General features: G+C 39.5%; 1 long non-coding RNA gene and 1 pseudogene across 1 annotated transcript; one reads left to right on the top strand and one right to left on the bottom strand.

Moving 5' to 3' along the window:
- Positions 1-6,102: 6,102 nt before the first annotated feature.
- Positions 6,103-7,787, bottom strand: LOC139353237 (uncharacterized). Its single transcript, XR_011604409.1, has 3 exons — positions 7,450-7,787; positions 6,776-6,928; positions 6,103-6,581 (listed from the first exon to the last, which is right to left on the bottom strand). It is a non-coding gene; the product is annotated as an uncharacterized lncRNA (long non-coding RNA).
- A 13,683-nt stretch (positions 7,788-21,470) lies between these two features.
- Positions 21,471-22,041, top strand: LOC139353116 (thioredoxin-1-like; annotated as a pseudogene).
- The last annotated feature ends 1,592 nt before the right edge of the window (positions 22,042-23,633 follow it).

Consider the following 23,633-nt stretch of genomic DNA (forward strand, 5'->3'; position numbering starts at 1 on the left):
ACATACATTCCACCTGGACCCGACTTAACATTTTATTAGCAACATTTGGCTGCAATAAAAACTGATTGTTTTGGGTGATTTCAATCTCCCTGACATTTCTTGGTCCCCTTTCACTGACTCACTTGTCTCTACCCTTTTATCTGACCATGACTTCGTTGACGGTCTGTTAAAATTATCATTACAGCAAGTTAGCTTTATATGTAATTCACTAAACAGACAATTAGATCTTGTATTTGTTTTAGATCCGTCTGAAGTCACGGTATCTAGAATTGACCCACTAGTTGTGCCAGAAGACCGGTATCATCCCACATTAAGAAAGAAAAGCTTCTGGCCGAGGTTCGTTGGATACATTTTTAGAATGCCATCGGTCATACTTAAGAATTAAAAGTAAAAGTGTCTTGATGTATAAGTGAGATTGTGAATTAAGGTCAAACACCAATAAAATAAAATTTAAAAATAAAAATTATATTTTTTTAAATCAACAACAACGAATAATTTAATTTGTACGTATACACACACATGAATGCATGCATATATACACACATATATCTTGTTTTCAGTATTCATATATTTATTAGTTTTCCACCTGGATAATATTTATTCCAACACTTTCTTTTTTTACTTAAACGGCTTTTTAAAAACGCCTTTTAAATAGTACATGTGCCAGACAGCAAGACAGCAAGATGTGGGGGAATTGGGGGACTTGGTTAAGGAGACTTAATATCCACAAAAAATGTATGCAGTTATTTGCGGGTATTACATATTCTAGTTGAAACCACGTCTCGGAAACACACATAACATCAGCATTGGACTTTCTGGAAATCTCAAAAATGAGGACATCTGGATAAAACTGCCGCTCGACACTGCCTCCTGAAATTAAACGCCCTTTTGACGTAAACATTCTCCCCCCCTTGCGAGGACACCCGTAGCAAGAACCTCAGGATAGTAGGCTCAGGAATATGTTGGAAGTGTAGATCGGTCGTCCGTATGTAGGAGAGTGTGGTGGTCCTTTCCACACTTGTGGCAGTGATGACCACTGCGGCAGGAGTCCTTGGTATGATTGTGAGCCAATCAATTGGAGCAGTACTTCTGAATATGTACTTCCTGGAGCCGATTCTGGGGGCTTAGCCGTAGAAAGTGGTTGCACTTCCGTAGAGGATGGATGTTTTGGCAGACTCGGCATTGGTAGGATTTAATACCTCGAGTACGTCTGCCATCCAAGGCGGGGTATGGAACCCAATTTTCGGATGTAGTATTCTTAGGAGGGACTTTTTGTACGGAAACTTGCGCTGAATAGGACGAAATGATGTGTGGAACTGAGGCGGATACTGGCCTTGGAGGGTCGGATGGAATCGGCGGAGTAGTAGGGCCGCTGTTTCGATGCAGCAATGTGTGATGCCGATCTTGGCAAGTGAGACAGTTGTGAGCGCTTGTGCAATCCCGGAATTGATGGCTGCTTGCATGGCAATTGGAGCACAACTACTTCCTTTTAATATAGGCTAGGCGATCGTCTACCGTCATTTGTAGGAAGCGTGGACATATACGCACGGGGTGGTTCCTCTTCGAACACAGATTACAGCCTTTGGGTATCGGAACTAGCCTTGTGTTGAAGGAATTTATTTTTGGAAATTCTGCCACTCGATTTGTGATTTGGACTGGGCGTGGATGAGATAGGCAGATCAGAAGCTATCGCCGGCCTCAAGAGCTTGATGGCGCTCCGTCAAATAGGAATCAAGCTCAAGCCACGTAGGAATTTCGGCTTTGTTTTGGATGGATTGCTCCCGTAATGAGTAGTTTTGTCGATTACATATAAACCAGGATAAGGTCCCGATTCTCAATATTAACACCGGAAAATTTTCAAAAAGTTAGGCAACCTTGAAAAGTGCGTTGAAGTTCTTTTAAGGCTGCTCCCGACTCCTGTGCTATGGATTGCACATTGAAAAGTGTTTTCAGGTGACTGTTCACCTGCAATCGCTTATTTTCGAAACGCTCAGTTAGGTTATTCCAGGCTGAGCGAAAGCCATCATTGGTGAGTGGGGATCTCGTAACTACGGAATGAGCTTCGCCACTTGTTTTTGAATTTAAATGAAATAATTTTTCAACGGGCGTTAGACTCGGATTGTCTATGTATATTGCCGTGAAAAGGTACCGGAAAGTCGGCCAGCGAAGATAATCACCAGAGAAAACCTCTGTGTCGATAGGAGGGAGCCGACAGCCATAAGACGTGGAATTTTGGGACGGAGTTACTGGAGCTTAAGTTGTTTGGGAGGAGCCTTTTAGGATTTGTTCCATCAGCTGTGCGGCAAATATTTCGTAAGTGGAGTACGTTTGGTAATACTTGGACTTTAGTATGGATTTTGTGTCTGCGGCGCTCTCGCCTGCAGCTGTAATGTAGTCGGAGCATATATCGTATGCTGCCTTTACAGTTTGCCACAAGGAATTGAGGTGATCGCGACGGATTTTACAGGCGGATAACGTTGGGGTAGGAGCACCTGAAGCGTTCGAAGTGGCCTCAAAGTGGATCAGACAGTCAGCTGTGGCCATAAATCGGGTTAAAGCGGATTTTACTGATGTTGCCATGACGTTAAATAATTTAGAATTTTAATTCAGAAGTAAGGAAACGGACTGAAATCAAATTGGAATTTAGGTACCAATCAAGATTAAAATATATACGGTCACACTGTCGGATGGCAGAGTCAATAAATATTTATTATATCGGATGGTCGGACTTATGTAAAGAATTACGGACTTTAATATTGTATTTTTGGAAGAAACATTTATTGTGAACTCTTGACCCACTGTCGAAAATATCGATATACGTATGTATGTACACTGTACGTATGTACATATGTGGGGTGCGCATAGCAGAATAACGTTGCGGGAATGGGAAAGACATCGCTTATGTTTGTATGTCGGTGCGTTTGTTTGTCACCTGCACAACTAAATTGCAAACGATTTGCTGGAGTAAATTTGTGGATATTGTAACTTTCTTTTTAATTTTAGAAATAATTTAGCCGTATTTGTATGTCGAGAAAAGTAGTTGGAGTGGACTGTATTGGAATATTTATGTAAATATACACACGCATCTGGAACACAGTAAAAAATAATGAGTGCAAATCTTAAGGACAAATTTTATGATCGGGAATTTTTTACTGTGGCTGAGTTATATTTTACACACAATTGGAATTGAAGATATATTTGAGAAATATTTTTGTTGAATAGTAGCACTGAAATATCTTCTGGAATTGTTTCAAGTCTACAATTGTGGGCAAAGAAAACTGGAATATTGTCGAGCACAAGTAACGGAATTGAAATACATATATTAAATGCCGTTGCGTCGGATTAATCACTTTTGGATTTAGACAATATATCATACAGAAAGTTAGTCGAAACAGGGTTCGAAAAACTGGCGTATGACCGGCAATTATAGTAAGTGGAAATTATCTGGAGCGGTTCAAGCCTGCTGGGACAAAATCAAAGAAAACTACAGGAGAGGAAAATCCAAAGATTTTCGAAGGACCAAAATGTTGGGGCGGGGTGGCTTGATCGATGAAAATAGGTGAAGCCCCAAGACCGAATGGTACCCAAACAACACGGGAGTACTTTGGGGTTTTTACGCGACGTGCGTAGATGTTTATTTGTACACTTGGAAATAAGAACTGCTTAACTTAACTTAGGGGCTCCAGAGCAGAGCGGAGACTTAAGGGAGAGGTGGAGAGGGAGAGCGGACGGCAGTGCGAGCGCGCGAGATGTAGACATCTGGATAAAACTGCCGCTCGACACTGCCTCCTGAAATTAAACGCCCTTTTGACGTAAACACAAAGTTTACCCTTTTTCCTGCAGATATGCAAGACTTCACAACGACTATATACAATTCAAAGAGTAAAGAGAACAAATTTTTAAAAATAGACTTTTGTAGCGCACAACAAATAAACATTACAGTACAGAAATAACAATCATAAGCAAATAAATAAGTCAATCTTTAGAAAAGAGAGTCGGATAGGCTATTACATCTCTTGGAGGCGAAAACCCATCATTAGAAGAGTAGATTCTTCCCTCCTCTCTTTATATGCGGAGGTGGGGAAGATATTGCATTTCTTCAATGATAAAAACGTCGCCTTTTTCATGCTGCATAGTCGGAACGAGCCAGATAGGACAACTATATCCTAAAGCTCCGATAGCAAGGATTAAAAAACTTATTTTCAATATAAAACAAGGAAAAACGATACAGTCGAGTACCTCGACTATCAGATACCCGTTACTCAGCTAAAGGGAGCAAAGGGAAGTGGAGATATGCAAGCAGCGAAGCGAGATTGAAATGCGCCACCTACCCGCGATCTCAATATATGGTTACTTGGGCGGTAGACGGATTTAAGCGCTATGGGCGTTAGAGTGGGCGTGGCAAACTTTTTTTGGGTCAATCGATAGGTATTAATGAGACCAATACATTTCAGATAAAATTTGTATTCTAGTACAGTTTTGTGCGGTTTGTGGGCGTTACGAAACAAACTTGCGCTGCGCAAGAGGCTCAGAAATCTACATACCAAACCCCTCCTACTATCTAGCTCTTGTAGTTTCCGAGATATCAGCGTTCATCTGGACGGACAGACAGACGGACATGGCCGGACCGACTCGGCTAGTGATGCTGACCAAGAATATATATACTTTATGGTCGAAAACGTCTCCTTCATTGCGTTGCAAACTTCTGACTGAAATCATTATAGCCTCTGCAATGGTATAGAAATATTATATAATTTATGACATCCTCGTTTTTTAAATCTATAAGGAACAATTTCCTGAAAACCAAGTTAAAAAACCCCGACGGACTAGCTGACTTTGATGTCACACGGGAGGTATATGAATTAAAACAGGAAACAAGAATGACTACATTAACAAGAAGTGTCGTTAATCCAAATAGATTTGAGCGCAGGATGCAGGAATACAGGTATGTTTTGGCAGCCCAGACGTTTAGTCTCACTGTTGCAGCGGCAATTAAAACTTGTAACCAAAAAAGGCAATTCCACCATATTAGTGTTGAAGTGGCAGCCTCTACTGCTGCATTTGTTCAAAAATTTAATGATTACTTCGATTGCCTGAATAGCACAGTACTAACTGACAAACCCCCTATAAAATGTGCACTTCAAACGAACAATATTGTTTGAAATGATCTGAAGATATGCAGGAATACCTAAGGAACGTTAATTACCAAGGAAATAATATATATTGTCTTGATTGCTTGCTTCAAGCAACTGAAACTATGTTTGGACTCATTGAAGATATGTTTAAAGACCACCACTTTATCTTTGTAACAAACCGAGTAATCCAGGATCATCTTGAAAATATATTTGCGTGCGTCCGTACAAAAGGTGGTAAGTGTAGAATCCCTTCAGTTGATTAGTTTAATGTAATTATTTTCAAACAGATATCTTTGCACATTTTTATTACATTTATTATAAAAAAAAATTCTCCAGCGACTCGGACTTTAAAAAATTAAAAGCACCATCTGATTTTTTTTAGGTCTTTTAAACAAACTTATTATTGTATTACTTTTTACGCATTGCAAGTAGACTGTAATAGCTGATAGACAAAAGAAGCAAGCTAAACTCAGTATTCTAACTAATATGTATTAAGAAACCTTTTTAGAAACAAGGAAGAACGCTATAGTCGAGTACCTCGACTATCAGATACCCGTTACTCAGATAACAAACTTTAAAATAAGTTAGCCGCGCACTTTGTTCTCTCTCCCTTGCTCTCATTTCTCGGCTCTGGTTTTGTTTCAGCCAGCGCCAAGAATGAGAAAGCAACACATAAAATAGACAAAAAACATTTATATTTATGTATGCTTGCTAAACATACACAATTTTAAGGCACATTCTGTATTTCAAAATATTTTGTTGAATAGCTTCGTTTGACGCGGATATTAGATTGCAATTTTTTACATCCACACATGCATAAACACATACATGTATGTATGTATGTATGTATGTCGTTTTCTGGCTCTACCCTGCAGTACCATTCAGCGCTTATTGAGCTCTCAATCACTGCAAAAAGCTCATCACTCAGCGCTCAATGAGCGCCCAATTTGTATGGAGCTATGTGCTGAAATTAACATAGGCATGTCCTAGGGTTCATCAGTGCTCAAAAAATAGCACGCATTGAGCGCTTTTTTGAGCACCCTCTTGAGCGCTCGATTGAGCAGCTGAAAAAGCACACGTTCAGCACATGTTGAGCGCTCGATTGAGCAGCGGAAAAAGCACACATTCAGCACATGTTGAGCGCTCGATTGAGCAGCGGTAAAAGCACACATTCAGCACACGTTAAGCGCTCATTCAAGCAGCGAAAAAGCGCACTTTCAGCGCTTAGCAGCAAATAAAATTTCAGTTGTAATTTTTATTTTTATTTGTTTATTTTAAAATTTGAGCTCGGGGGTTTCCGGTGTTATCGGGGTCGCTGGCACCTCCTTCTCAGCATCTGGTGCCGGCGTTGCCTTTTTTTGGTACAACTCAAGTTTTTAACGCACCGCATTGCCTTCTGCAGCGCCTTTTCGGGAGGCTCCGAGGGATCCACCAGGGCGATTGCATCTAGTATTAGAAAAAAATTAGTTTTAAAAATAAAACAAGACGAGAATAAAAACGAGTGACCGAAAGTAATCGTTAGTTGTAAGATTTATTTATAATAAAAGAAATGTTATCTTTGGCATTCAATGTAAAAATCCCAGAAGTCTTTTAAAAATTAAACTTACAAACAATAGTTTTCAGCCTCAACAAAAACTTACTTAATAAGGCACGGGCGAAATTTGGGTAGTCTGAGCGTCTTCTTGTTTTGCCCCCCCCTCCAAGTTGTGGGACAGAACAAGTTCCTCGGATAATATGCTTAAGATGGAACGACTTAGCCTTCCATTTTTTTATAGATTTACCATCAGCCTTGTCTAAAAATATAAAGAAAATTAAAAAAATATCGAGAAGAAATTTGCAAACTTTTGTTTTCGGTCACTTGATTTATTTTATTTTGTTGTAAAAAATTATTTATGTATTTTTTTTGTTATTTATTAAATCATTTATTTATTTTGCAGATGCGGAAAAAATACCACTTTTCCAGGGACGGAAAATTAGAGATGTTTGAGGTTTTTATTTAAATAGCCATGATTGTTTACTTACACAAAAATAAAAATTGTGCTTTAATCAAAAAATCATAAGTTATAAAAACAAACATCTCTTATTTTTGGTCCCTAGGAACTCAGCACTCAATAAGATTTTAAAATTTTTTCACAGATTTGTTTATTATATGCACCATTTGTTGCTTTTCACGTCAAAAATTAATATTTTTCACAGCTATTTTTTTTCCGCCACGTGTTATTTTGGGAATCTTGTATTTCCCTTATTTTAAATATAGATTATCTTGTTTTTTACTCTCACTGTTTTCAATATTATTAGTCTGCGACAGACTTACCTGGGAATCGTTTCTTTTTCACTTTTAAGGCACTAATTTAATTTAATTTAGTAAATTGCTGGTATGTTTGCTTCAACTTCTAACTCCTTCACTAAAGTAAACGCAAGTGAAAAGACGAAAAAAGGCGCGTGCCTTCCAGAAAAACAACAAGCAACAACAACAACGGTTCCGCTAAGCCGTTGTTGTTTTTTACTTTTTTGTGCGTTCTCTTTGCGGACCCGACTGAGAGCGCGTCGCTTTGCCGCCGTTGCGCTCAGCTCTGCCGGCATCGCTGGCTTCTCTGCCGACGTCGCAGTCGGCTTCGTGATGATTGGGCGCTTAACTCAATTTTGGAACTGCAGGGTAGTGTCAAGGCTTGTCCTAACTACTTTGGTTTGAGAGCATTGGAATGAAAACGGGAAAGTTTTTTTGGGACAATCTATAGGTATTTATTAAGCTAATTCATATTCTTTGAAAGAGATAAATAAAGATGTACAGATCTTTAAAGGTTTTTGCCCGTCAATGGGACAAATGGATAAAGGGTTAATTATTCAATAGAATAAGTTAGCCGCGCACTTTGCTCTCTCTGAGCGCCGGCAGGGCTTTTTTCTTTGCCGCTAAGTTCGGCCGGCAACTATTTACATACACACACATACACGCGTAAAAACATTTCGCATTGTCTGGCTCTGACGTCATAGCTTTTTTCTTTGGAGGTTTGTGGGCGTTAGAGTGGGCGTAGCAAAATTTTTTTTTGGTCAATCGATAGGTATTGACAAGACTAATACATTTCAGTTAAAATTTTCTATCTAGCATCAAAACTGTAGGAGTTACATTTTAGGGCGGTTTGTGGGCGTTATAGTGGGCGTGGCAGTCTACTGAAACAAACTTGCGCTGCGTAAGAAGCTCAGGAATCTGTACGCCAAATCTCAATAGCCTAGCTCACAAAGTTTCCGAGATCTCAGCGTTCATCCGGACAGACGGACAGACGGACATGGCTAGATCGACTCGGCTAGTGATCCTGATCAAGAATATATATACTTTATGGGGTCGGAAAGGCTTCCTTCTGCCTGTTACATACTTTCCGACGAATCTAGTATACCCTTTTACTCAGTGCATGCGGCCGAATTTTCAAATGTAAGTGATAATGGCATACTTGAAGATTTACGATTATAAAACTGTTTTGGATCCAGTGTAAACTGGGTCTTGCAAAGAGCTAAGTAGTTTTTATAGCACTGGGCGTTAAGCACGGTAAAATGAGACCGATCATTTAAGTATCGGGAAAAGGCAGCTTATGAACCGGAAGCTTTACGCATTTTGTAGAGTTTAGACTTTGCATTTTTAAGTCGTGCCAACTCTTTGTTAAACCACGGAGGTTAGTTTGAAATTTTAGGATAACTCGTAGAAACGCATGTATCAATAACTGCGCTTAATGCATTATAAAATATATTAACAGCTTCAGTTATATTAGTACATAGGTAGAGATTAGACCAGTCCGAGCAAACTATAAGGCTATTAATAAGTGCAAAGTTTGCTCTACGAAAGCAGGGGATGCGTTTAGCTGACTTTTCAGATAGTTCATGCACTTTTGTACCTGTGGCAAAAGTAAGCTCTAGCCGTGGGTGATATGGGTCTCCTGGTAAAGTAATTGCAGATGTTTTAGCTATGCAAACACAATCTGGACTGGAAACAAAGCATAGATCCAGTAATCGTCCTAATAAATTTAAAAGATTTACATTTACTTGAGACAATGAAATATCAAGCAAACCGTCAAGAAAATCGTGCTGCGTTGAAGGTAACAATATAGTTGATATTTCGACGGATCCATGTCTCCCTAGGTATATTAAAGTCACCTAAAACTATTAACTGATCCCTATCTGATAGTTAACTTGAAATAAACTGGATAGCGGACAGATGATTCGCATATATTGGGAATTCAGATGAAGGCGGAATATATGAACATGTTATGTAAATAGAAATACCCAGAAGGGATAGTTTTATACACAGAAATTCAGTGTCATTTATTTCGTCGGAAAAACTTGAGAACGAAGAATTCCCGGTTTTAACCAGGTTTCTGTAAACACAATAACATTGGAAGACAAGGACAAACTATCAGTATACAATTTTGTCAACTTACTTTGTAAATCTCTTGTATTCTGATGGGAAGGCTGAAGACAAGAACCAGTTTTTTGAGATAGATGAAGGTGTACTTTAAAGGGCACTTTAAAGGGATTTCCAACTTTCTTTGAACGAATTTTATTATTTTAGCTTCGTACTCTTTAACAAAAATGCCTACAGGCCAAAAATTGGCAGCAAAATGAGCAAAGAACAAAGAATTTTTTTATTTACTTTAATTGTAGTAATTTTATGTTCTTTTAATCTAAACATTGTTCTATTACCAAAGAGTGGGGTCCCAAAGAATAATACGTTTTTATAATGTTCAATTGAGGGATTTCGTAAACTTACTTCCTTTTATGTGAAGATTAAACTTGATCTATTCTACAATAACAAACATTCGAGCGCAGACCTACAAATTCTGTCATGAGTTTACCGTTAAGCTCATCTTTAAAAAACCCATAAATTTTGTTGTTAACTCTTTTTAAGTTATGCAAACTAGTTCTTTCGTCTGAATAGTCCGATGTATCAAATTTTGCTTCAAGATCATTGCGGATATATTTATAAAAATGCTCAGTCTTTATTGTATAGATAAATGAATCAGTATCCATAGAGTAGAGTAACTTTCCATTTCGATAAGTCTAATACAGCAAATCCTAAACACATTGGCTTATTAAATAGCGCAAGCTTGTTTCAGCAGGGTGCCCACTCTAACGCCCACAAACTGCCCAAATCAGTGGCTCCCACAGCTAGAATATAAATTTCAAGTGAAATGTACTGCTCTCATCAATACTTATCGATTGACCCAAACAAAAGTTTGCAACGCCCACCCTAACGCCCACAAACCGTCCAAGCCTGTGGCTCCGGCAATTTTCATGCCAGAAAAATTTTTTAGGTGAAATGTATTAGTCTTGTCAATACCTATCGATTGACCCAAAAAAAGTTTGCCACGTCCACTCTAACGCCCATAACGCTTGCATATCTCTATATCTATTTGGTCCCTTAAGCTGAATAAGGGGTACCTGACAGTCGAGGTACTCGCCTATTTTTTTTTTTTTTTGCCAATCTTGGACTTTGATGCACTATGGTCAGTACAAACTAGTAGGCCTACGACACCAAGCAATGCTTGTTACGCGCGGATCCCTTCACCGTTTTGGGCGAGTAAACAAAATCGCGGACAAAGAAAAAGACAATATAATAATCGACAATTAAAAATACAGGTCAAGATACGAATAGACAAGATACATAAACTAAAACTAAGAAGTTACTAAGTAGGATAGTGTTATTGATTTAAAGGTAGGCAGTACGTCGGTAAAAGATATTAGGTGATATAGTCTATTATCATTGCAAAGTACTGTAAAAGGTTCATGCATTGCATAATTACAGAAACAGTGATACAGGAATATAGTTTCTAGTGAATCTATTTGGTACATTAAAATGCAGGCGACCCAGTAACTCGAAACTCTCCACATCACCATGAATAAGATTTCTAATAAACGTAATACCAAGCATAGTTCTAGGGTTAGCTAATGATGGTAAGTTAATTAGAAGAAGTCTACTAGCCTAGGACAGTAGTATTAGGCTTGTATCCCAGTTAAGTCCCCGTAAGGCAAATATTAAATAGTTTTTTTGCACAGACTCAATCCGGTCTATATGCACCCCATAATGTGGACTTGAGCGCAGTACTCAAGAATTGGTCGGACTAATAAAATATACAAGGTTTTTGTGACAAAGGGATCATGGAAATCCTTCGACCACCTTTTGATAAATGCCAGCACGCCCCTGACTTTATTTATCATGCTAGTAATGTGATCAGAAAATTTATGTTTGGGATCCATATAGACTCCAAGGTCGTCAGCATGCGTTATGCTATCTAACACATAACCAGTAAAAGTATAAGTTGAATAGTGAGGGCTGACTCGAAAAAAGTTCATTAGTTTACACTTAGAACCATTTAAATTTAACTCATTATCCTTGCACCATGTTTAAAATGCGTTGAGATCAGATTGTAAAGCTAAACTTTGTGCGAGATCATTGTATAGCAGGCACAACTTAACGTCATCTGCGTACATAAGTACACGTGACTTCATTTAATTACAAGCGCTCAATTTACTCCCCTTCTTATGTAGCGCGATAACAAACGACTCCTTCCATCTGTGTGGGAAATCGGACGTTTCTAAAGACAAAGTAAAAAGTATGTGCAATGGTCTACACAAAGTCTCAGCAAAGTCACATCCAGGGACTCCGTCAGGACCCGGAGAGTAGAGTAAACAACAAAGTTTGTTTAGGCATGTCATATGAGTAAGACTGATCTGAAGGTCTTGATGTTGAATAGGTGGTTTGAAAAAACTGTGCAAAAAGATCGGCTATGGCCTGATCGGTGTTTGCGGCCGAATTTTCAAATGTAAGTGAAAATGGCATACTTGAAATTTTACGATTATAAAACTGTTTTGGATCCACTGTAAACTGGGTCTTGCAAAGAGCTAAGTAGTTTTTATAACACTGGGCGTTAAGCACGGTAAAATGAGACCGAGCATTTAAGTATTGGGAAAAGGCAGCTTTTGAACCGGAAGCTTTAAGCTTTTTGTAGAGTTTAGACTTTGCATTTTTAAGTCGGGCCAACTCTTTGTTAAGCCGCGGAGGTTAGTTTGAAATTTTAGGATAACACGTAGAAACGCATGTATCAATAACTGCGCTTAATACATTATAAAAAATATATTACCAGCTTCAGTTATATTAGTACATAAGTAGAGATTAGACCAGTCCGAGCAAACTATAAGGCTATTAATGAGTGCAAATTTTGCTCTACGAAAGCAGGGGTTGCGTTTAGCTGACTTTTCAGATAGTTCATGCACTTTTGTACCTGTGGCAAATGTCAGCTCTAGCCGTGGGTGATATGGGTCTCCTAGTAAAGTAATTGCAGAGGTTCTAGCTATGCAAACACAATCTGGACTGGAAACAAAGCATTGATCCAGTAATCGTCCTAATAAATTTAGAAGATTTAGATTTACTTGAGACAATAAAATATCAAGCAAACCGTCAAGATAATCATGCTGCGTTGAAGGTAACAATATAATTGATGCTTCTACGGTGGACCATGGCTACCGTTGGCTATCTATCGACTGCGATCTTTTTACGCTTGGGAGAATCAGGCTCAGATAGCATGCGGCTAGTGAGTTGCGACTCAAGCGCCACAAGCAGATCCTTATTTCTACGGCTTTTCCGGATTAGTTCCGTAACAGTGCTTTTTGTAAGCCGCCTTATAGAGATTTCTTGGGTTTGACAAGCAATGCATTCATCACAATAGTAGCGCAAGCCACTTCTTATGTCGATTGCATCGCGTACCAGACCCGAGTAGCCAAGGCATTTTGCATGAAAAATATTATCGCACGAATGGCACGGAGTGTTCTGTCGTCTAGCCGAAATCAACGACTTGCTTTTAAATGCACTTTAAATTACAGACAGCCATTATCACAATATTCCGAGCCACAGTGCAAAGAGAGTAAAGCTACGCAAGTAAAAGAGAGAGTAAGAGAGCGGGAGAGAGTGAGCGGCAGTGAGTAAGCTGGGGGAGCGTTAATTTTTGATGTTCCAACAACAAAGTTATATGCCAATTAAGATTGTCACTGGTAATATGTTAAAAAAATATATTTTATTTTTTATTTAAACTTGGTGTTAAACCTTTTAAATATTATCACTAATGCAAGACACTAATTTACAACTGTCGAACCGATCGCGGCCTCGGACAAAATAGGACTGCCGCTTAATTCTAAAAAATTATCCAACGAACCTCGGCCAGAAGCTTTTCTTTCTTAAGCTTCCAGAACTAATTTTTGTTTAAAATAAAAGCTTATGCTGACTCTGTCGCATCTCGTTGTGAAATGAAATTATGCTGACCGATGCAATTTGATTCAAAATCGGAACGCAATATGATCTGAACTTAGGACGCAATACTGTGGGCTTCGAGCGGAAGCTGATGTTTACTTTAAGTTGGGTTTGTTTATCTTGGCTGGACCACCAAGAGTGGACCGCAAAGCCAAAGGCGAGGGCAAAGACAAAAGCAAATGCAAAGGCATAGGCAAAGATCGCTTAGATTGAATTTTGAAAATTGTTTATTAATTCCATATGAGGCCCGGTTTCACGGGTTGGATAACTCTCCCCCTTCTAAAATAGATCGTCCCGATTCATTATGAATTTCCTTTAAACGAAAAAAACATTGATCTTGGTTTGTATCTTTTTCTTTCGAAATTTCTTCTTGGTTTGTAATTTCTCCCTTCAAAATTTCTTCTTGATATAGATTTTCTTTTTTTAAAATTATTTCTTTGTTTGTATTGTTTTCTAGTTCTGGCCGTTGTTTTTTGGTTACAAAAGTAAAATTTCTGTATTTTATATAAAGTATAAATATTAAAAATGTATTGATAAAAATTAATAATATAAAGGAAATTGATATTTTGGTATTATTAATCTTTATAAATGGATTGATAATGTTTATATTGTCAAGAGTTAGTTCCGAATTGTTTGAAGCAATATATTCTGAAATGTCATAATTTATGAATTTATGCTGAGCTATATAGTTCAATGTTTTGTTTTCGCTGTTAATGTAGGTGTTGTTATTTATAATGATTGAGTCATTGAACAAAATCAAATATGAACCTTTTAGTTGAGTGTAGTCTACTTTATTTGTTCCTGTTACTAAAATGGCACCATTCTGTAAGATATATATTTTCTTAATAATTTCTCTTATTGTAAAGCAGTTGGCTTTTTCGCCATTTAATAATTTTATAAAACAATTAGTTTCAAAACTTAATTTACAATAGTTGTAAAACATTTCTTTCTTAAAATTAGTTATTAGGTAATATTTGTTTTTGCAATTGGCAACTTCATTATTTGTTAATAATTTTCCATCGGATTGTGCAATAGCTCTTGTTTTGTATAGGTCACATTTACCGTTAATCATGGGATTTTTTATGTAAACTACAAGTAAATCGTTATTAAATAAAATTTTAAAAGTTGATATGTCCATTAGGTCAGATAATACTACAGACTGTTTTTCATGATTGTAAATTTCCTTAATTTCGTTCTCGTTTAAAATTTTTGTATTAAAAATTTTTTTTTTCTAAGTTAATAGTATCTAATAAATTTTGTAAATCAAATGTGAGCAACCGCAAACGATGTTTTCTTAAAATTGTTTCCTCGTTGTAAGCTTCATTTTTTAAATTTTCAGTAAGATATTTTACTTCATTAAATAATTTAGAATTTATTGTGAATTACTTGTTGTGGTTTTCAATTAAGTTGTCTATTTTGTTCTGAACCGTTATGAAATCATCGTGATCAGGAGTACCTGCTATCCATTTCCATAAAGTTCCTATTTCATTAATTCCTCCTTTTTGGTTTTTTTGGCATTATTTCTGATAAAGTTAATTTTATGAGTTCTAAGTCCATTGAAATATCCCATGTATGTCTGTTTTTGATGATTTATTCAAAGAACTTGTTTCAGTGTTAATTATTTCTTCATAAAAACTTAAATTAGTTACGTGAAATAAATGTGCGTATGAATCGTACGTCAATACGTCTTTATTGTCTGTTGAACTAATAAGCTTTTTTATTAGTTGTTGCTAAATTAAAATACGAATTTCAGGTTGCTTTAGGCTTGTTAACAATTTATTAGCGAGAGAGAGTACAGCAGGCGAGACGAGAATGCGTTTTATGTCGAGATCAGAATTCGTACTGATTTTACAAACGGACAGCCAGCCGAAAGCGGGGCCGAAAAATGCAAGTACACGAAAGACGAGAGAGCTAGATAAAGAGAGCTACCTTTCGCGATGCCATTAATATAAGAGATCGAATTAAGAAGTTAGTTGGCTGCTGCGGCTGCGTGACCCGACATACTCCCCCCGTTGGAAGCCTGGGCTTCAACATTATCCTTAAGGGGTAGCAGACACAGCTTGTTTACTGCTCGCTTTGTCACTCCTGATGCTGTCTTCAGAACGGCAACTCGAGCAACCCCATCTCCACCGAAGAGAAGCTCGATCACTCTGGCGAGGGTCCACTTCATGGGAGGCAAGTTTTCGTCCTTAACCAGAACTAGGTCATCGACAACCAGGCCAGGTTTTGGGGTGCGCCACTTGGAGCGCTGTTGTAGCAATGTTAGGTATTCTTCCTTCCATCGGGACCAAAAGATCTGCTGCAAGTAAGCCACGCGTTGCCATCCATCCAAGCGATTGAAGTTAAGACTGGTCACATCCGGCTCGACGAAAGAAGAAGGCGGACCACCATTCAAAAAATGTGCTGGGGTTAATACATCCAGATCAGCTGGGTTTTCTGAAATCGAGACTAATGGTCGAGAATTAACAACCGCCGAAATGTGACACACCAGGGTCCGCAACTCCTCAAAGGCTAAAACAGCAGTGCCAACAGCGCGGTAGAAATGATGCTTGGCGATCTTCACAGCCGCTTCCCAAAGACCGCCAAAGTGTGGCGACCTAGGAGGAATGAAACACCAATCAATAGCCTCAGCTAGGCAAAAGTCCAATGTAGCTCTCTGATGATCACTGCTGAGGAAAAGACGCCTTAGCTCGAGCAGCTCATTGCGAGCTCCAACAAAGTTGGTTGCATTATCAGACCAAATCTGCCGCGGCCTTCTTCTAGTGCATATAAATCGTTTGAGGCCATGTAGAAACGATACCGTAGAGAGATCCTTGACCAACTCCAGATGAATAGCCTTCGTGGCGAAGCAAATGAAGACACAAACGTAGCATTTTACTGGAGGCTTGCTTCGCACCTCTGACTTGTAGAGAAATGGCCCGCAAAAGTCAATGCCAGTGACTTCGAATGCATGAGATCCATCAAGTCGTTCCTTTGGAAGATCCGCCATTATATGCTCCACTACTCGAGGCTTCATTCGAAAGCATCTAATGCACTTGTTTACCGCCTTCATTACCGTCTTTCTCCCCCCAATAGGCCAATATTGGGATCGAATTATGCCAAGTAATGCCCGTGGCCCAGTGTGCAGATTGCGTTCATGAAAGTGAGTAATAATGGCAATAGTGACCGAATGACTCCGTGGTAATATAATTGGATGACGCCCATTAAAATCCAGAGAAGAATTCCTCAGCCGGCCATCCACTCTAAGAAGCCCAAATTGGTCAATGAATGGCGAAAGAGATGCGAGCGAGCTGGAGGAGTGCACCATTCCCTTTGACTGCAATGATTTGATGTCATCCCATAAATGTAAGCGCTGGACAAGACGAAGCAACAGCAGCGTACCGCCTTGAAGGTCAGACACCGTGAGCGTAGGGCGATGGATGCGATTACTAAACTTATAGACGTATCCGAAAACTCTTTGAAGGGCAGCAAAGGAGTTGGCAAATTTGGAACTGGACACTATGTCTTCATATGGAGATTTTATTAGCAGGATCCTCCGGCGAACCTCAAGCGTTGGCTTTTCAGCAGTGATTGGGGTCGGCCAGTCAGCTTTGGGACCACAGAGGAATTTTGGTCCATGAGTCCAGAGAGGAGACTCGTTGAGCTCAGCAGGAAAAGCACCTCGGGAGAGAATGTCAGCTGGATTTAAAGAAGTTGGAACATATCGCCACTCCACTGACTCAGTTAGCTCCTGAATGGCAGCTACTCGGTTCGCTACAAAGATATTGAATCTGGACGGCTCGTCCCGGATCCATGAAAGCGCAACAGCAGAGTCGCTCCAGCAATAAACCTTTCCCTCAAATGCATTCGTCCCAGACACTTCTGCGATGAGCCTAGACAGGAGCTCCGCCCCACACAGTTCCAACTTGGGCACAGTGAGTGTTTTCAAGGGGGCTACCCTTGACTTTGAGCAAAGTAATTGAGATCGGCCTTTGCAAACGATGTAGACACAAGCACCATATGCTTCTATGCTGGCATCACAAAATCCATGTATTTCACTCTCAGAGTTTGGAGAACGAACCAGCCGAGGAAATGACGCATGCTTAATCTGCCCAAAACTCGTACATATAGCACTCCATTCCGTATCCTGTGACTCAGGAAGGCTTTCATCCCAGGATAACTTCTCCTTGCACAGTTGTTGAAGGAAAATTTTCGATTTTGTGATCACAGGTCCAACCAACCCGAGAGGATCGTAGAATCGCGCTATTACAGACAGGACAGATCGCCTGCAGGGGCTTGAGGTTGACTGTAAGACCGAAAAGGAAAACAGTAGTTGGTCAGAGACTGGATCCCAAGCGAGACCTAAGGTTTTTGCAAAATCAGTGCCATCATCAAACTTCAAATAGGACTCCTTATCCTTGTCTGCAACTCCATCCAAAACAGCCGACACATTGGAGCACCACTTTCTAAGCTTAAATTTTCCCTTGGCTAGAAGTTTTGATGCCTGATCCATAATGATGACTGCCTCTTCCTTGGACTTGGCTCCAGATATCAAATCATCCACATAAAAATCGCGACGAATGACCTCAGCCCCAAGCGGAAACGCTGTATGCTCGTCTGCTGCCAACTGATGCATAGCTCGCACAGCCAGAAATGATGCTGGCTTCGTGCCATAAGTAACGGTGTCTAGCTTAAACACCCGCAATTGATCCTGGGGGGAGTCCCTCCACAAAATGCATTGCAAATGGCTGTCCTCAGGCTGAACCCTAACACAACGGTACATTTTGCAAATGACTCCTGTGATTGCTACTGGGTGTGAACGAAACCGTAGAAGAATCTGGAACAGCTTAGGCTGAATAACAGGGCCTGCCATAAGAACATCGTTGAGAGAATAGCCTGAGGAACTGGCCGCCGATCCATCAAAAACTACGCGAAGCTTTGTAGTGGAGCTATCTTCCTTTATGACGCAATGATGAGGCAAGAAATATCGGCACAACCCGATGTCAGCGGCAGAAACTGATGACATATGTCCTAGATCGAGATATTCTTTTATGAATGCTGCATATTGAGCCTTCAAAGATGGCTGACGATTCAACTTTCTCTCTAGGGACAAAAATCTTCGATAAGCTTGCTGGTAGGACTCTCCCAAAAGATCTAGATTAAACTTGGCAGGCCGCCGAACAGAATAATCACCAGCTGGCAAACGATTGACGTGTCTTACGAAATGTGCTTCACAGTCCAATTCTTCCTTAGTAGCGCGTATAATTGGCTCGGCGCAGCTTTCCACTTCCCAAAATCGTCGAAGAAGATCATCTAACCGATCGAAACTATTCTGTCTACTAGCGAGAAGTTCATCTTGAGACGACATTAAAACCGAGCCATTGGAAAGGCCATAGCCTCCAGAAACAACCCAACCCAGACGCGTCTTTTGAATTAGGGGTAATCCAGGTGGGAGCTTGATTTGGCCAACGCACAACATCTCGAAAAAGAGGCTGGCTCCGATTAAAAGATCCACCCGCTGGGGAGCATAAAACCTTGGGTCAGCTAACTGTATATTTTTGGGTATGTTCCAGCTGCCAATGTCGACGTTGAAGCTAGGCTGTCGCTCTGTTATGTTCGGAGCAATCACCGCGGTAATGTTGGCCGAGTATTCGGAAGTTCGGGACTGAATCGTAATATTGACCGAGTGACCGTCCGTCACAAAACTGGAATCTCCAACTCCAGTTACAGATGCTGAGGATTTTACTTTCTTTACTTGAAGCTGATTTGCGAATCGGGACGTTATTAGATGCAGTTGGGAGCCCGAATCGAGTAGAGCTCGACAGGGAACGAAAGCCCCAGAACGGTTTTTTACTAAAATTCTAGCCGTTGCTAAGAGCACAATATCATTACTAAATTCCTGTGCAATAAGAGCAGTCGAAGTGGAAGGCAGTGCAGAGGGTGAAGCAGAAGGAAGTGCTTCTTGAAGCTGTGCTCCTTCTTGTGAAGGAAAAGAAGGTGAGTTTCCCAGGTGAAGCAGGGTGTGGTGCTTAGATCCGCATGAACGACAACTACTAGAGTTGCATTGCCGAACTTGATGACCAACCTTAAGAAAATTTATGCAAAGACCGAGCCGCTTCGCTTCTTGAAGCCTATTCGCAGGAGACAGGATTTTAAAATTCTGACAATAAGAAATGGAATGCCCTGTATCATTACAGAATATACAAATCCAGGGGTTAGCGTTCGAGGCAACAAATGCTGATCTACGCGCATTGGGTATTCTGTTACTTCCCACCTGATTGCCCGGCGTATAGTTTGCCATGGCGAAATCCATAGTCTCCAACGTCCTGCATCGCTGCTCCAGAAATGATGCCATTGACTCCCACGTAGGAATTAAATTGAAGAAGGCAGGGTCCTCTAAACGCTCTTCCCACTTTGCCTGACTTGCCGGATCCAACCTTTGGAACAGAACTTGGACGATGATGCATCCTGCGATTTGTTCTGTCGTGCCCAGTCCCTTGAGAGCACGAATATGAGCATTGAATTTATCGGACAGATCCCGAAGTGTCGAGACGGAACCACTCTGCACCGCCTTTAGTCCCAGGATCTCAATAATGTGTGCCTGAAAAACCAAACGTCGATTATCAAATCTATTTTTCAGCAAATCTAAAGCAATTGCGTAGTTGCCATCCGAAATTTCCAATGAGCGAATAGTTTCCAACGCTGCGTCCCTCAGGCATGATCGTAGATGCTGCAGCTTTTCTACGTTGGTGAGGTCCGGATGACTATCTATGATCGCGGTAAACATAGAATAAAAGTCAGACCAATTTGCATAACCTCCAGCGAATTTTGGAAGCTCCAGTGGGGGCAGCAATGCTGCCCTATGTCGAGGCTGACGCTGCTGGGGGCCGAAAACTCCCGGAGTGATGCCGTCAGCAAAAGTTGAATGCGAAAGAAGCTGTGAGGTGCGCTTTGAAATTTCGGATCGAACCGATGACTTCAGAGTTACGAGAATGTCATCAAATTTCTCACTTAAATCACTTTCAATTTCCTCTAAATCCAACTCTTCGAGCTCACCGAGCACCTTTTTAAATGACTCTTGAAGCTCATCAATCAACTTTAACCTCACATGAAGACCGGATTCGTCGCATGAAGTTAACGCCGCACTTGATAGGGAATCCACTAAGCGCTCCACTCTATTAAATAAAGCCGTTGCCTTGCGCTTTAAAAATATTGCCCTGTTTGCATCAGCGGTAACATCTCCAAAAGCTCCCGTAGGCATGGCTACAACAACAACAGCAGACGAAATGCCCGAAATTCGGCTCCAGCGGGAAGATGAGCGCAAAGCAAACGAGGGAATAACAGCCCGTTACTTGGCTACGTACGCTTCTATGTATAGCTGATTTTGCGCCTTATATGTAAATTTCCGCAATCACCAACTGCTATTTATTTATAGCGCTCACTGCATTTAAGGCCTTATGATTGTTGCTACACCAATGCACCGCAGAAGCAAGAATGAAAAAAGTCAATAAATAGACTTATATGATTTGCACTTAGTATTATTTATGCACAAATCACGTCGGGGTCACCAATGTTGAACTAATAAGCTTTTTTATTAGTTGTTGCTAAATTAAAATACGAATTTCAGGTTGCTTTAGGCTTGTTAACAATTTATTAGCGAGAGAGAGTACAGCAGGCGAGACGAGAATGCGTTTTATGTCGAGATCAGAATTCGTACTGATTTTACAAACGGACAGCCAGCCGAAAGCTGGGCCGAAAAATGCAAGTACACGAAAGACGAGAGAGCTAGATAAAGAGAGCTACCTTTCGCGATGCCATTAATATAAGAGATCGAATTAAGAAGTTAGTTGGCTGCTGGGGCTGCGTGACCCGACATTGTCCTTAAATAATAAGTATTCGTGACTTGTATAGTCAATTATATCAGAACTTTTTAAAAGTATTATGTTTAGTATAAGTACTGGAAAAAACATTTTTCTGAAAAAAAATAATACAAAATTCTTGTTCATATTAGGATTTAATATTATCTTTATGAATAATTCTATTTCTATTGTTGAATTTTGTTGTTGTTCAGAATTTTGCTTCGAAAGGGTTACCGCCTAGCCGACAAAAAAGTACTACTTTCAAATAACACCTTTGAAACCCGTAATCTCTTCAGTAAATCCGTGAAAATGGCTTCTGTCCGCACCATGAACGACTACCACAAGAGGATCGAGGCGGCGGACGACAAGCTGATTGTCCTCGATTTCTACGCCACATAGTGCGGTCCCTGCAAGGATATGGAGAGTACGGTGAAGTCGTTGGCCAGGAAGTACTCCACCAAGGCCGTGGTCCTCAAGATCGACGTGGACAAGTTCGAAAAGCTGACGGAGCGCTACAAGGTGCGCAGCATGAACAACCGTCGTGTGGCCGCTTTTTCCGGCGCTGATGAGTACAAACTGACCAACATGATGGCCAAGTTGGTAAAAGCCTAGAAAAAATTATAAAAACCCAGTGAGAAATCGTTCGGAGCAGGACTCTACACCTATAGATTTTAACCCATGTTCAAAGTGTTCTTTTTTGTACTTGTCTTAACTCAACTATTATATATGATGTATAGCTCGTAAGCGATGTGGGAGTAGGAGATGCGCGTGTGGTCATTATTATTTTGTTTGGCATATTCTCCTCTACTTGTTTTTTATATCTTGATTTAAGTTTGTTTCGTTCCCCATGATTTTTTTCATAAACAACTTGTCCTACATGATAATCTTTTTCTTTTCTGTTCTCATTAAGTGTTTCTAACATTCTTGTTTGTGTATTTTTCAAAATATTGGGAATATTATCATGATCAATTTTATTATAAAGAATATCAAAAGGTTTTTCGTTTGTTGTGGAATGAATGCTCTGATTTTTGAGCGGCTCTAATAACTATTTCGGAATAATTAGTTAAATTAAACTCTTCTTTTATGCAGCGAGCTATTTCTGTTAATGTCGAGTGTGCCCTTTCAACTTGTCCGTTTGAAGTACTATGTCTTGGGTCTGCGTAATGCAAAGTAATGTCACACCTCTGTGCAAATGATTTAAATTGGGCCGAGGTAAAACTCGGTTCGTTATCGGTCATAATTACTTTTGCCTGGGGAAATTGTTGGAGTAGTTCCATTACCCTAATTTCAATGTTTAACTTATTTTGAATTTCTTTAACAACAAGGAATTTGGAATACGCGTCTATACAAGTAATAAATGTTAAATTTTGCGCGTAGTATATGTCTATATGTAAATTTTCTCCTTCTTTAGTTGGAATAGGGGCTTCCCCGATTGGAATTTTTATTGCGTGCCTGTTATATTTATTTTCATTACAAATCACACAATTTTTGATATATTCCTTTAATTTTGTGAATAAGTTTGGCCAATAATATAACCTACTGATTTGTTTGTAATTTTCATCTAGCCCCTATGAGCTCGACTGTGTGTTTCTTCTATTAGTATGTCTTTATCTTCATCGTTTTTTATGTCTTAAAGAAAGATTCTTGTAAAAAGAAATTGGTTAGTGAAATTATTTTTTAAGGGTAATTGAATGTGATATAAGTCCTCTAATGTACAGTGAATTCCTACCGTAATGTTAGGTGGAATATACTCTTTTAATAAGTTTATTAAATTTTCTGGTGTGTCATATTCAATTAAGTGTCGTGTCCTGCCAAAAACTTCCAGTGACTCATGTATTGTAAACCTCCCCGTTGTTAATAACAGTTGTTGTTTAAACTGATTTAACGGCTTACGGGTCTCTTGTATTACATTTTCAAAACTGCTTTCAGCTGAATGCTGTGTGTTTTGATCAGAGTTTGACTGTTCTACATCACTGTCTGTAATGTTATTTATTTGTATTCCTTTCAGAATCTTTTGATCCCAAATTTTTTACTTTTTTATTGAAACTATTTGTTTTTTTGTTGACGGATAATTCTACGTCGGTGTGTTCAGGATGTTTAGATCCCAAACTATTTGTTTTTTTGTTGACGGATAATTCTACGTCTGCTTGCTCGGGATTCCGTGATCTCAAGCTAAATAAACTATTTTCATCCATTTGTGATTCTGTTTTGATTCCACTTAGATCTTCTAAGTATTTTTTTATAATATATTCTTTTAGTGGAAGGATAATTTTTCCTTCAGTTAACGATAATTGGTTTAAAGAACTATCTTCATCATAAAATAATTTTTCTTCTTTTTCGTTATACTTGATCTTCCCTTTTTGAATGTCA

Source organism: Drosophila suzukii, chromosome 3, assembly GCF_043229965.1.
Source record: "Drosophila suzukii chromosome 3, CBGP_Dsuzu_IsoJpt1.0, whole genome shotgun sequence".
Lineage (NCBI taxonomy): Eukaryota > Metazoa > Arthropoda > Insecta > Diptera > Drosophilidae > Drosophila > Drosophila suzukii.